Genomic DNA, 15,879 nt, shown 5'->3' with positions numbered 1-15,879 from the left:
CCCAGATATGAGGGAGGCGAGCCCCTTAGTCCAGGAGTAGGGGATGGGCTCAAAACAGTCCCGCCCCGATGAGGGGGAGCAGGGAACTAGGGGTTCATCCCCCAAAACGTCTCCACTGCCCAACAGCGCCGATGTAAATTGACCATTCCTCTATTTTTCTCTATTTTTCATAGTGACTCATGCCTTTTGTTTTCTTCTGCAGCATCGGGAGACTGGTCAGACGGGGTACTTCCATAGCACTGGTGCCTAAGAAATCCCTCACCCTTTAGGCAAGGCAGGGGCCACCGCCTGATGTCGCACCTATTTCAGGCGGGTGCGGAGCCTGCGTCAGAGCCTTGTTGGTCGGTCTGGTGCCACTCGTGGTGGTGCTTGTGCCCTCGGTGGGTCAAGCTATTGGCAAGGCTGAGGAGGCACCCGCGGAGGTTGCCGCTCAACTGGTGATGGAAGTGATGCCACTGCCGATGTCGGGCCGGGCGGAGCTGTCGGCCGCACCCGTTGCATCGACCGCGGTGGGCGTGGCGCAGCCGGACAAGGTCCCACCGACAGAGGAGGAGGTGATGGTGGCTCCGGTGGCTGGGTTGCAGCCAGAAGCCAGGGTGGCAGCGCCCGAGGTAGCGGCGAGTGTTGTGCCACCGATGGCCCTAGAGACTACGCCTGCCATGGGCGGGATGGATGAGGTCATAGCCAAGGGACCCACGGACACCGTGGCGGTTGTTGAGGAGACCGATAGGGAGTTGTCCCTAGCCCTGCCATTAGAGGACCGCCACTCGCCTGCATGGGATGAGCCCCTATTCTGGTGGATGAGTCTATGGGACCCATCATTAGAACTCTTCACCCTCGATGATGCCGCCAAGGGCATGGAGCGGGAGAAGCTCCGCGAGGGGTTCATGGCTGCGCTGGAGGCTCTGAACCAAGCCAGTGGCATCCTTCAAGACATCAACATTCCCACCAGCTAGGTATTCACTTGGTCGTGCCTCCTGATTTCTTTTTCCTTCATCTATTTCTATTTTCTGACCACCGTCTTCTTTCAGTCACTTATTGCCTGCAGCCGGGAGAAATCCTGGTTCCTCCTTGAGAACAAGGAGGATTAGGATCGCCTCATCAATGAGGCATGGCTGCACAGGGATGTGACCGCCTAGCTCCACCAAAGGGTGGATGAGCTGATTCCCCTTGTCTCAAAGGTGGACAATCTTCGACGACGGGAGGCTAAGGCCCGCCGGGATGCGGATCACGCCGAGAAGACTTTTGATGAACTATCGGAGAGGGCATGGTGGGATCAGGAGGAGGCCACCAGAGTGTGGAAGGAGTTGGACGAGCTGCTCTAGTAGGACACCAAGGCTTGCCAGCGGATCATTGACATTTTGGATGAGGCTGAGAAGGAGCGAGATCTCAAGCTGGTAGCCGAGGAGAGGTCTGTGGCCCTGGAGCAGAGGGCAAAACTAGACGCCAAGACGGCCGCCCGGCTGCGCTCGGAGTGAGATGAGCTATGCCATACTATGGAGAGGTTCCACTTGGAGCATGGCGCAGCCTATGGGGAGCGTGACCGGGCCGTCCGAGAGCGTGATGAGGCGCAACAGAGGATCTGCTCCCTCTAGGGCGAGCTATCCCTATCCACTTCTGAGCGGGGTCGGGCAAGGCCACTGGAGCTCATCTTAGTTTTTCTCCCCTGGCTCTATTTGACGCAAGGCGGCCTCGAGCCCTTTGCGGGCTGGCCTTTGAACCTCAGTCCATTGCCGCTCATATCGAATGAGGCGACTACCGCTTCGTGACATGATACGAAGCATTGAGATGCAGCAATTGCATATGCAACGTTTGGATGTATGGGATTAATGTACGATTTAAGTGAAACGAAAGTGGGGGTCAGTAATGTTACCTTTGTGGCATGAGCGATGAGAAGCTCTTACCAGACATGTCCGTGTGGGGTTTGGGTCCAACATTTGCGATGGGGCCGGCGTGACCTGCACGAGCATCGCAATTTTTCATTTCTATCTCTCAGCGGTGATTTGAGCCGTTCGATTGACTTAGGTGACCTAACAGCTTCTCCTTGAAGAAGATTCTGCAGGTGGACCCCTCCAAACCCTTCTTGAGAAGGCAGATGCTAAGGCATGGGGTGCGGGGAATTGTGAATTCAATTATGTCGGAGAAGAAACACCGTAGCCGCTGGGGCGTAGGGTCTAGTGGTTTGTCTAGTTTTACTCAAAGTTTTACACCCGCACACCGTGCTTCTAGTTTTTTAATGTAAGGAGGGGTTGGATGAAGAGGATGTCTAAACAAGTAGATACTCTCGGTAGCCCCCAAGCGATGTCCGTGCCCCTACCGTTGATGGGGTTGGAGGCTCGGTAGTAGAATTGACACGCAAAGTAAGTAAACAAAGGTGCTTATCTTTCGGCGATCGTTTGTTCGGCGTTCACCTAGGCCATTTGATTGACCCAGGAGACCCATTGGGCTCCCCTTGATGGGGTTCCATCGCTAGGTCCTTCTAGGTCCAGCCTAGGGAAGCAGAGAGTCGCCTATATGCAGGTGCGCCTTGTTTCTCACACCCAACGTGCAGTAGTGGTGGGCCATACCTAGGCCATGCCCCGTTTGACCTGGCGCCATTTCATTGAGCAGAGCACATCCCGTTGGTCCAGACGTGTCCCATCAAATTCCCGTCAGCGTCGATTTCCCATCTGCATTGAATAGGGGAAGGGAGAGGTTTTTTGTCCCTACCTTTTGCCTTTCTTTAGCTGCTACATCTCCTCTTTAAATAGGGGAGGGAGGGGGTTCTCGTCCCCATTCCTTCACCTATTCTTGAGCTGCTACCTCCTCTCCTTCCTTTTCATCGAATGTGTTCGTGCATCGTAGCGGTTCCAAAGTGAGAGAGGGTAATGCCAAGGAGAGAAAAACTCATAGATCCACTCATGAATCCAGAGGGCAATGTCAAGCTGGAGGTCATCCAACATAGATGAGATGGAGTCGGCCACCTTTGTTGAGAAGGGGCCACTTCCGCCGAAGGAGGAGGTGCACTAGAGGGTGCTGAGCGTCGTCGACTTTGTCATCGTCCGTGAGGCCTTTGTTAGGATGGATCCGCATGGGGGCCTCCTCTGGTGAGTCTTCTTTGGACGAGCCTTATTGGTGGGGAAGCCGTGTAGGACTACGTCGATGGGGGGTTTCACCCTTGCAGCCGCTTAGATCAGCCAGTTCATGAAGCTTGATGAGATGTCAGAGACATCCATCAGCCATGGCGGTCTTTCTTGGGTGGGGAGCGCCCCCTGTCCAGGTGCCATTGTTAGGGTTGCATCTGATCATGATGGCATTGTCCCTAGATGCCCCGGCGAAGGAGCCACGGTAATCAGCGTGGTGCTTGATGTTGTAGACGATGGCACCCTCAGGGATCCTATGGAGCGGTAGGACGTTGTTGATGGAGAGCATGGCGCGTCGACCATAGTAGTACTTAGAGTACATCTGGTTAGAAAGTGTAATTGTTTAAGTTGTGGGGGGAGCCCCGTGGGAACAGTCTTTTGTATTCATGAATACATCAGTCCCTTTTTGTGATGAAATCACTTTGTAACTGATGAGTTTGTGCAAAAAATGAACAAGTTCTTAAATTTCATCACGGCAAACAGCTTTTCAGCTCTTCTCCCTCTTTTTGTGAAAGAGGTTCAATGCCTTCCGACCCTTCCCGTAGTTTAAGGTCGCAAAAAATTTAGAGTGTGGGTGAGCCAATTCTGATCACATTGGTGAGCAAGGAGACCATACCCACTGGGGCATGGGTTTCCCACAGTCCTACCAGTTATACTCAGATTTGGTTCCCAAAATCCTAGCCCTTAGGACTTACCATGAGAAAAGAGGGAAGACACAGAGGATGTTTCCAAGATAACACAGAGAGTGTTTGCAAGATAAACGTACTTATATTAGCCCCCGAGTGAGGTCCAACCCCTCGCATTTGCTAGGGTTGGATGTCATGAAAGATCAGGGATTTTGATGACAAAACTAATAAGAGAAAGTATGCATTTATTTAGGGATAAAAATGACATAGCTGCTCAATGTTCTAGGCGTTGGTGAAGACCTTGTTGTCGATGGTTTTCAACTTGTAGGCACCTGGTCGAAGTACTTCTGTGATGACGTATGGCGCCTCCCAGGGCAGGGAGAGCTTGTGGTGGTCCTTGTCGCTCTGCACGAGGTGGAGAACCAGATCCCCGATGCTGAAGGCTTGGTCCCACACCCATCAGTTGTGGCATCGTCGTAGTGCCTTGGCCGAACAGAGGAGGGCGATGTCACGAGCTTCGTCTAGTTGGTCCATGGTGTTTTCGTGGGATGCCTCAACTCCCTGTTCATCGTATGCTCTGATTCTTGGTGCTCCATAGTCGAGGTTGGCTGGGAGGATGGCCTCAGAACCATAGACCATGAAGAAAGGTGTGTAGCTAGTGGCTCGACTAGGAGTTGTCCTTAGGCTCCAGAGTACCACGGGGAGCTCAGTGACCCACCATGCACCAAACTTGTTCAATCGGTTGAAGATCCTGGGCTTGAGGCCCTGTAGGAGCATGTCATTTGCGCACTCGACCTGCCCATTCATTCGGGGGTGCGCGATGGTGGCCCAATCAACTCAGATGTGGTGTTCATCATAGAATCAGAGGAATTTCCTATCGGTGAACTATGTGTCATTGTCCGTGATGATGGAGTTCAGTACTCCAAAGTGATGGATGATGTCGAGGAAGAATAGCACGGCTTGCTCAGATTTGATCACGGAGATCGACTGAGCTTTGATCCATTTTGTGAACTTATCTATGGTGATAAGCAAGTGGGTGTATCCTTCGGGTGCCTTTTTGAGAGGCCCAACCAGATTGAGCCCCTAGACCACGAAAGGCCACATGATGCGAATCATCTAGAGTGCCTAGACTAGGAGGTGAGTTTGTCGAGCATAGTACTGACACCCTTCGTAGGTGTGTATGATCTGCTCGGTGTCAGCTACTACAGTGGGCCAGTAGAAGCCTTGTCGGAATGCGTTCCCAAATAAGGTTCTAGGCGCGGCATGGTGACCGTAGATCCCACCGTGGATATCGCTCAGCAAATGCTTCCCCTGTTCAATGGGGATACAGAGCTACAGGATCCTAGTGTGGCTTCATTTGTAGAGTTCGCCCACTACAAGAACGAAGGACTTGGCGTGACGTGAGAGCCATCGGGCTTCCGTCTTGTCCATCGGCAGCATGTCATGGAAGAGGTAGTCAAGGTAGAGTGTTCTCTAGTCATCTAGAGGGTTGGGCTCTATCGTTGGATCCTCTTCAAGCTCCATGACCTCAAGGCCGGACGAAGCCATCGGTTGGTTAGCCCCCGAGGCTGGATCAGATGGACCATCGTCGGCCCATTCCCATCCTTCGTAGCGTACCGAGGGCTTGTGTTGGTCGCTGGCAAAGACACCCGTTGGCACCTGTTCTCGGCCGAATGCCACTTTTGCAAGCGAGTTGGCCACCTTGTTGAGGCGCCTTGGGATGTGATTGAGTTTGAGGTCATCGAATTTGTCCTCCAACCATCGAACTTCTTGGTAGTACGTAGCCATCTTGGCATCGTGATAGCTCGACTCCTTCATGACTTGGTTGACGACCAGCTAGGAGTCGCCCCAGATGTCGAGGCATCGAATACCCAACTTGATGGCGATGCGTAGGCCGTTGATGAGCACTTTATACTCAGCCACATTATTCGATGAGGGGAAATGGAGACGAACCATGTACCTCATGCAAACCCTGAGGGGTGATACGAAGACTAGCCCTATGCCAGCTCCCTTCTTCATCAGTCATCTATCGAAGTACATCATCTAGTACTCTTGATCGACGACTGCCGGTGGTGTTTGGACCTCAGTCCATTCTGTGATGAAGTCAGCCAACACCTAGGACTTGATCGCCATTCGAGAGGCATATGTGATGCCTTGATCCATCAACTCGAGCGCCCACTTTGCGGTTCTTCCCATGGCATCCTGGCTCTGGACGACCTCGTCGAGGGGGAACGACATCACAACTGTCATGGTGTGTGATTCAAAGTAGTGGCATAGCTTCCTCTTGGTAATGAGGACGGCATATAGGAGCTTCTGGATTTGGGAGTAGCGGGTCTTGGAGTCAGATAGTACCTCGCTGATGAAGTACATAGGGTGCTGTACCTTGAGGGCATGCCCCTCTTCTTCTCGCTCCACTACTAGGACAGCGCTGATCACTTGCATGGTGGCCGCTATGTACAGCAGAAGGGATTCTCCATCGGTCGGAGGAACCAAGATCGGGGCCCTCGTTAGGAGCAGTTTGACCATGTCAAGTGCCACCTGGGCCTCGGATGTCCACTCAAAGCGGTCGGCTTTCTTCAAGAGTCGATAAAGGGGGAGACCTCATTTGCTGAGGCGCGAGATGAATCGGCTGAGTGTGGCGAGGCACCCTGTGATTCACTGAACCCCCTTTATGTTCTAAATAGGGCCCATCCTTGTGATGGCTAAGATTTTCTCCAGGTTGGCTTTGATGCCACGTCCAGAGACGATGAAGCCGAGCAGCATGCCCCTCGAGACCCTAAAAACACATTTCTTGGGATTGAGTTTGATGCCATTCGCTCAGAGTTTTGCAAAGGTTTGCTCAAGATTAGCAATGTGGTGGTTAGCCCATTTGGACTTAACCACGATGTTGTCAACGTAAGCCTCCACGGTCCGCTCAATGAGGTCCCCGAAGCATTTGAGCATACAGCACTGGTACGTAGCCCCAGCATTCTTTAGACTTAACGGCATTAAGATGTAGCAGAATTATCCAAAGGGGGTGATGAAAGATGTCATGAGCTGGTCAGACTCTTTCATCGTGATTTGATGGTAGCCGGAGTATGTATCAAGAAAGCAAAGGGTTTCGCACCCCGAGGTAGAGTCGACTATTTGGTCTATGCGTGGTAAAGGAAATGTATCCTTTGGGCATGCCTTATTGAGATCCATATAGTCAACACACATCCCCTATTTCTCACTCTTCTTTCATACAAGAATGGGATTAGCTAACCACTTTGGGTGGTATACTTCCTTGATGAATCCGACAACTAATAGTTTTGCTATCTCTTCACCAATGGCCCTATGTTTCTCCTTGTCGAAGAGACGCATGCGTTGCTTCACCGGCTTGGAGCCTGGGTGGATCTTCAAGGTATGCTTGGTGACCTCCCTCGAAATGGCTGGCATATCCGAGGGTTTCCACGCAAAGATGTCTTTGTTGCCGTGGAGGAAGTCAACGAGCGTGCTTTCCTATTCGGAGGAAAGCGTGGTACCAATGAGCACCGTTTTACCCTCGGTGCTCTTGAGGTCTATGAGGACGTATTTAGAGCCCTCGGTCGACTCGAACGACCTAGTCAACTTCTTGGCATCGGGCGCCTCTTTGGTGACCTCCTCCATGAGGGTGGCGAGTTCTCCAGAGGCGATGATTGCTATGGCATGGCCACAGCACTCAACCTCGCACTCATAGGACCGCTAGAAGGAGGTGCCGACAGTGATGACCCCATGGAGGCCTGGCATTTTAGCTTGAGATATGTATAGCTAGGGATGGCCATGAACTTTGCATAGTATGGACATCCCAGGATGGCGTGGAAAGTTCTGGGGAACCCAACCACCTCGAAGGTGAGGATCTCAGTCCTATAATTAAACTGATCCCCGAAGGTGATGGGTAGATCGATCTGCCCAAGTGGCATTACCTGCTTCCTGGGCACAATGCCATGGAAAGGTGCTCGGGTTGGGTAGAGGTGTGTCCGGTCGATGCCCATCTCATCGAGCGTCTTTGCGTACATGATGTTGAGGCCGCTGCCCCCATCCATCAGTACTTTGGTGAGTCGCTTTGGGTCGACGATCGGGTCAACCATGATCGGATATCTCCTTAGGTGTGGGATGCTATCCGGATGGTTGGCCTGATCAAAGGTTATGGCGGACTCTGACCACCGAAGGAAGGCAGGCATGGCTGGTTCGGTCGTATAGACCTCATGGTGTGTGACCTTCTAACGCCATTTAGAGTCATAGGCTACTGATCCTCTGAAGATCATAAGGCAATCATCTGGCATCAGAAAGCCATCGTCCTTCTCCTCGGTGTCATCTACAGTGGGGACAGGGTCCTTTCCCTGCTCCCCTTTGTTGGAGCCTCCAGACAAGAACCACCGCTGAAGCGACCTAATTTCCACGAAGGGAAATCCACAGAGTCGAAGTGTAATAAGACCATTGCAGATCATATTACCCAAATTCTAGTCGAATATCACATCCATACAATGTAATATCAGAGTACAAATAGTGCAGAATTACATAAAATTATTACATCGCCGCATTGGTGGAATCAAAAGTAGCATTCATTTAGAACAGCTTGAAGATAAGATCACCAAACTCGAGCGTAGGAATGAACCCCTCAACCGTCAAACTCTTCAGAGCTATACTCCTCAGTAGAACATGTGTGCCAAAATTTATCAGTACAATTTGTACTGGCCACTCCCACCCTATGAGCATTGCTTTGTGGAAATTGGATGCAAGTTGGATATAATCAAAAGGAACCTATAAGGCTGGGGATTCCTATGTTTTAGCATATCAAGTATATAATAGTATAGTCAAGTTTTAACACCATTCCCATACACATTCCACCCCATTCCCGTCCAGAGCTAGGTTTTGATCCAGGGATCGATATACCACCATCTCCATATCATCACCATACCATGTCGACAGGCCAACTCCCTCTCGGCACTGTCTCAAGGCCCGTAGCCCCTGGCTACGTCTGACACTCTCTCATAGGGGTAGAAGAGAAGGACTCATCTCATTATCTAGTTTAAGCGAAACCCAGGAAAGGTCCATAGCCAACAAGTCGGCATATGTATCGATTGATCAACCAAACACTCTACAGAGGTTTTACATAACCACAAGATCTGCCTTCTTCGCTGACCATCGTCAACTGGGCTGATTCCGGCTACTTGCTAGCCTATGATAATGCCACTCTACCATTCAGCCCTGGTACACCCCAAGTCCAGTCTAGGGCGGCTGAAACTGTGAGTCATGAGCTAGGTCCATAAGGTCTCCATGAAGTCTCGGAAGGGTGTGGGGGGAATCCTCCGCGCCCTGTACCTCCTTACACTGTCCGCTATCAACCTAGTAGTAGTGGCAATATCCTACCAAGTAGTTCGGCCATCCCGCACCATATAGGGCGAGTGGTATGTAAGGCTTCCTGGTGAATCTGAGTACTAGTAAGTCCTTAGGGATGACCAAGCCAGAATGTCTTCATCAGGGTTTCCATTTACCGTGCCACCACAGCACCTCCACCCTAGACTCCTCCCATCATAGGTTCACACCTAGGGCCACCTCATATCACCATTTACCCACCACAGGTATCCATTTTCCAGGGGTGCCCAGGTAGCACCCCACGGCAAGACTTGCCCCAGGCTCGTCGTATACTCCAACTTGGTCGACACAACCCTTACCCTCCACGCACCCAAGTCACACATGCAGCACTCTCCCCAAGGTCCAGATAACACTAGTCTCCACCACGCATCAATGTAGTACAAGCATAGTAGAAGTATAAGCAATGAAATATAGCAGCAAGCGTGTGTCTAGCCTAATAGTTAACAATAAAGTAAAGCAATAGCAGCTCTATATTAGCCATGCGTAATAGGTGCTACGAGGTTGGCTGGGATGTGGCACCTTTAGTGAAGTCATCTCTATACTACTCACGGTACTCTCGGTCCTCGTCCGTCTAGTTCTCCTCCGAGTCTGCAAACGATCGCATTATAGTCGCGTTAGCGACGTCTATAGAATAGCACAAAAAGCAATGAAAATTCAACAGAGCCAAATGCACTCAAACATGGGTTCATTGCGTAGAGCTTGATTTTAGATGAATTTTTGTCCTGGTCTTGTATTTTTCTGAGTTCGTATGAATTAGTTATGAATTTCCGAAGTTTCAATCATTTCTGAAAATGGGAAAAGGCTGAATTAATATTGTGCTGACACGTGTCTCATTCCTGTTGGTCCACGTGGCATGCTGACATCAGTATGATGTCATCATGACATCATCGTCTTGGTCCTGGTACTGACAGGCGAGGTCCTACTGATGTCATCATGACGTCATCTACGTCATCAGCTACTGACAGGTGGGACCAGGGGCTCTTGGGTCACTGACATGTGGGTTCGGTCTAAGTCAACGTCAAGTCAACGGGCGAGTCAACGGTCAATGTTGACCGGTCAATGGTCAATACAGGCCAAGCTTTGACTGGGCTGGTTGGGCCTGGATTTAGGCCAGGTTTGGCCCACCACGTGGCGCGCGCTGGTACGGCCACATCGTCTTATTGGGCCACTAATGGGCCATGATCCACAGGCACAGGTGAGGCGCGGTTCATGCTGAACCCACCTGCATTGGTCCATAGACCGTAGAGCCGATCTATGAAGGACTAGGTCCACTTACTCCTTCCTAGGGTTTGGTTCACGTGCATGACGTGGTGTGGTCAGAGCTCGATGGAGTTGCTCAGGATGTGGTCGACGTGGTCGTGGTCGGTGTTCGACGGAGCTACTCGGGACGTGGTCGATGTGGTCGTGGTCAGAGCTCGGTGGAGCTACTCGGGACGTAGTCAATGTGGTCGTGGTCGGAGCTCGGCGGAGCTACTTGGGACATGGTCGACGTGGTGAAAATCCCCTTTCTCTTCCCCGACGGGGCTCCCACCGGCGGTGAGGTCACCGGTGAGCACCCGCGGCGACGCTAGCGTCCGATTAGGGTAGGCAATAGATTCCCCATGTCATGGCGACTGTGACAGTGGGGTTGGGGCGACAGCTAGGGCTTCCTAGGGCTCTGGCTATGGTGAACGGCGGCATGGGTTCGTCGGCGTGCATGGACAGGGTTGTAGTGGTAGCGAGAGCCCAGTTGGAGGAGCGTGTGAGCTCCATGGTGCTTCTACGGCCATGGTGGGTGTGTTGAAGGAGCTCCTGGTGCTCCCAGTGGCTCCGGCCATGGTGGTGGGGGCAAAGCAGAGGCGGTGGCGCTCCGACGAGGTGCGATGCGGCAACACAAAGCTCCGGTGGGCTTCCTCCTCGGCTAAGGTGAACGCGGTGTGACTCTCATCATGGCAGAGCTAGTCGGGGTGTCAACGTTGCCTTTACCGCAACGTAGAAGATGCGGTGGTCTCACCATGGTTGTACTCTCGCCATGGTGAGCGTGCCCGTGCATGTGCACTCCTGCTCCGATGTACAACTTCATGGCTGGGGTCCTCCATTTGGCTGATGGCAGCGCACATGGCGCATCTTGGGTCTTGGCAAGCGTGGCCATGGCGGTCTTCCTAGTTAGCCAGTTGGGCTAGGCCGAAGCTCAAAGCTTCAGCAAGGTTTCGATCATGGCGGTGCACATTCCATTTGGCTAGGGAGGTGGTCTTAGCAAGATGGCTCACCGCGGGGAGCTCGAAGGCGATGGTGGTGGTGTGGTGGCAAGGCGAGGCTGTGATGAGGCGATGCAGTGCCATGCCGAGCAGCTTTCATCGCTGTAGTTGATCGAGGTGGTGCTCCTTGCTCTGGCGAGGTCCTCCCCGCAGCGGCTTCCTTCTCCTCCTTGCTTCTCCCTCCTCCCTCTCTCTTGGCTTGACATTGTGTGGTGCTGTGCCATCAGCGGCGGCGGCAAACAGTCTAAGGGTTAGGGCTCAGGACATTAGCTTTTATAGCCGAGCTCCAAGGGCTCCAATGGTGGACGGTGATCGGGCGATGGTGATGCGTGCGGCGCATCCGATGGCTCGCGTGTGATAGCGTAAGCGCGGCGCAAGGGGGAACAGGGTCATGCGATGTGTGTGACTCTGGGCCCGTGCCTGCTCTGTGGTCGGGGCTCGGTCGGGAGGAGAGGCTGGTGTGGGGAGGAAGAAGACCCTGTTGCTGGGGTGGCTGACGCGTGGGGTCTGGTTGGTAGCTTGTCCTGTTGTGGCGGCGTGCGGTGCGTGATGGCTGACGGGCGGGTCTGGCTAGTCAGCGGCTTGTGTGCGCGTGGGCGGCAGGGTGTTGCTGGGCTAGCTTCATGGGCCACGTGTGCGAGTGGGAGGGTAGGCAGGCTGGCTAGCTGGGCCGGTCGAGGCAGGCTAGGATGCTGCTGTTCCCTCTTCTTTCCTATTTCCTTTTCTTTTTCTTATTCTTTTTCTATTTTGTTCTCCTTTTATTAATCAACACATAAACCCAAATAAAATCCAAATCACTATGTTGAATATAATGCAACTTGATGTATGCTATGTGGTAAAATAAATTCAAGGTGATGAGGTGAGATACCCCCTTAGCATAACATAGTAAGGCAACTACAAAATAGAAAAAGAATCTCGTCCCCGAGATTAAAGCATAACGTACCCTCCGAAGAGATAAGGATATTGTAGCCGGAGGTCAGGCTCTTTCTCCCATGTTGCTTCTCTCTCAGTGTGATTGCTCCATTGGATCTTGCACATAGGAATAGTTTTGCTTCGGGTCTCTTTGGTATCTCTACCCAGAATTCTGATAGGATGCTCTTTATACTCAAGAGTATCTTGAATGTCAAGTGTATCAGTTGGAACTACTTCATCGGGTACTCTCAAACACTTGCGTAGCTGTGAGACATGGAATACGGGATGTACACCCACCAATTCCTCAAGTAGCTCAAGTTGGTAAGCGAGTTTTCCAATCCTCTTGCGGATCTTGTATGGCCCAACAAATCTAGGGGCAAGCTTGCCTTTCACATGGAATCTGACGGTTCCACATAGCGGGGATACCTTGAGATAGACAAAATCTCCCACATTGAACTCAAGTTCTCTTCTTCTTTTGTCAGCATAGCTCTTGTATCGACTTTGAGCAATTCTCAAATTCTCCTTTACTTGAGCAACTCCTTCTTCGGCATCTTGAATCTGAGCAGAGTCAAAGAATGATCTTTCCCCTAGTTGAGACCACATCAAAGGTGTCTTACAAGGTCTGCCATACAGAGCTTCAAATGGCAACATCTTGATACTGGCTTGGTAGCTATTGTTGTAAGAGAACTCTGCATAGGGTAGGCATTTCTCCCAATCAGAGCCATAATTCAGTACACTAGCATGAAGCATGTCGTCTAAGATCTGATTCACTTGTTCAGTCTGTCCATCTGTCTATGGGTGATAAGCGGTACTGAAATCAAGTTTGGTTCTGATGGACTTGTGCAGGGCTTCCTAGATTTGGGACATAAATTGAGGACCACGATCAGATACAATATTAGAGGGAGCTCCATGCAGTCTGAGGATATGCTCAACATATAGATCTACTAATTTTTTGGCATCGGTCCTGGTCTTAATGGGTACAAAGTGAGCAACCTTGGTCAAACGATCTACAATCACCCAAATAGAATCATTGCCTTTCTGTGAACGGGGCAATCCAACTATGAAATCCATGGATATGCTCTCCCATTTCCACTCGGGAATGTCAAGAGGCTTTAACAATCCTGCAGGCCTTTGATGTTCAGCCTTGACTCTATTATAGGTGTCACATCGTGCCACATGTCCCGTGATGTCTATCTTCATGTTTTTCCACCAAAAGTGTTTCTTCAAGTCTTGATACATCTTTGCACCTCCAGGGTGAATACAATACTTAGAATCATGGGCTTCTGACAGAATTTCCTCTCATAGTGCTGGATCAGAAGGTACATAGATTTTGTCCTTGAACCAGATGGTTCCTTGTTCATCTTCATGGTGGTTGGTCTTGTAGCCTAGTTTCATCAGACCACGGAGATATTCGATCTCTTCACAATTTTTCTAGGCTTGACGAATGCGATCTGTGAGATCATACTGTATACGGAGCTCATTTAACAAACCATGCGGTAGCATCTCAAGTTGGAAATCATCAATCTCTTCCTTGAGTTCAGGTGGTACGGATTCTATGATCAAAGTGTGACAGTAACTCTTGCGACTGAGAGCATCTGCGACTACATTAGCTTTTCCTGGATGGTAGTGAATTTCTAGGTCATAGTCCTTGATCAATTCTAGCCATCGGCGTTGCCTCATATTCAGATCTTCCTGAGTGAAAAAGTACTTCAAGCTCTTATGGTGGTGTAGATATCACACTTGTTGCCTATCAAGTAGTGCGTCCAGATCTTCAGAGCATGCACAACTGCTGCTAACTCAAGATCATGAGTGGGGTAACGGTTCTCTTGTTCTTTCAACTGTCGAGAAGCATAAGCTATCACTCTTCCACCTTACATCAATACACAGCCAAGTCCTTGACAGGATGCATCACAATAGACCACGAAATCTTTACTAGTATCAGGCAATGCTAGCATAGGAGTTGTGGTAAGCTTCTGTTTCAATTCCTGGAAGCTTCGCTCGCACTTGGGCGTCCATTCAAACTCCTTGGTTTTCTTTAGAAGGTTGGTCATCGGGCGGGCTATCTTGGAAAAGTTCTCGATGAACCGGCGGTAATATCCAGCTAATCCCAAGAAACTTCTGACTTCTGTCACATTACGGGGTTGATCCCACTCTTTCATAGCTTCAATCTTGGCTAGGTCAACTGCGACACCTTCAGCTGATAGTACATGGCCTAGGAAGGCAACTTTCTGTAGCCAAAACTCGCATTTGCTAAACTTTGCGTAGAGCTGATGTTGGGCTAGTTTCTCAAGCACAGTTCTCAGATGATGTTCATGTTCTTCAGCGGTGGGTGAATAGACAAGGATGTCATCAATGAATACTACCACGAACTTATCCAATTCATTAATGAAAACCTTATTCATCATGTTCATGAAGTATGCGGGAGCATTCGTGAGTCCAAAGGACACCACAGTGAACTCAAACTGCCCATACCTAGTCACAAAAGCTGTCTTCGGGATGTCACTCTCTCGAATCTTCATCTATTGATAGCCAGATCTGAGATCAATCTTGGAGAAATACTTGGCACCTCGAAGCTGATCAAGCAAATCATCGATCCTTGGCAGGGGGTACTTGTTCTTGATGGTGACTACGTTCAAGTTCCGGTAATCAATGCACATTCTCATTGAGCCATCCTTCTTCTTAACAAATAGAATAGGGGATCCCTAGGGTGAAGCACAGGTGTAACACCCTAAAAATTGCTTCTTTTGAAATAGAGTTAAAATGATTTATTTATGAATTTTGTGCACATGAAATATAGGAAATAAAATTTTTCATTAATTTAAAATTCAACATAAGGTAGTAACATGTGTGAGCATACATGTTGTTGCATCTTATTTATTGTCATGGATGGTGTGGATCCAAAACTCCAAAGTAAATTGAATGTTTTTTAAAAGAGTTTGAAAATGGCTTTGAAATAAAAGAAAAGAAAGAAAAGAAAATTAGAAAATAAAAGTATTTTTGAAGTTGTAAAGTTTATCTTGGAAAGCCTAATAAAATTGTCCATTTTTATTGAATGGGAAAGTATTTATGAAACCAAACTCGAATTGGATTTGAATTTAGCTTAGAATTGGAAGATTAGAAAAAGAAAAGGAATTGGAAAATGAAAGAACTTAAAAAGTTATTTTGGAAAACTTACCCAAAATTGGTTCATTTATGTTGAAATTAGAAAGTATATTTTAAATCATATTTATGCTTGATTCGGTTCATATGTGAAATGGTTTTGAATTAAGAAAAGAAATAGAATTTAGAAATAGAAAAGAATTAAATTTGGAAAAAAAACTTCATCTTCTTTCAGCCCAACTCCCGGATTCGACCCAGGCGCACTCCCTCTTTCCTCCCTCACGCGCCGGCCTGCTCTTCCTGACCCCGGCCCACTGCCGTGGGCCGCTTCGGCTTTCTCGCGCAAGCACCCGGCCTGCTCGACCTTCAGTGCCGCGGCCCAGCTGGTGCCCCGTCCTCTCAGCCTACCTCGCTTCGGCCTACGCCCGCATCGCACGTGCCGTCCGCTCCTCTCTCCCCCTCACTGCGCTCATGGCCCCACGCCGTTAGATGCCCGTAGCAAGCGCC

This window comes from Miscanthus floridulus, chromosome 19, assembly GCF_019320115.1.
Source record: "Miscanthus floridulus cultivar M001 chromosome 19, ASM1932011v1, whole genome shotgun sequence".
NCBI classification, from domain to species: Eukaryota; Viridiplantae; Streptophyta; class Magnoliopsida; order Poales; family Poaceae; genus Miscanthus; species Miscanthus floridulus.
The sequence above is the reverse complement of the archived record's forward strand: the minus strand, read 5'-3'. Positions refer to the sequence as shown.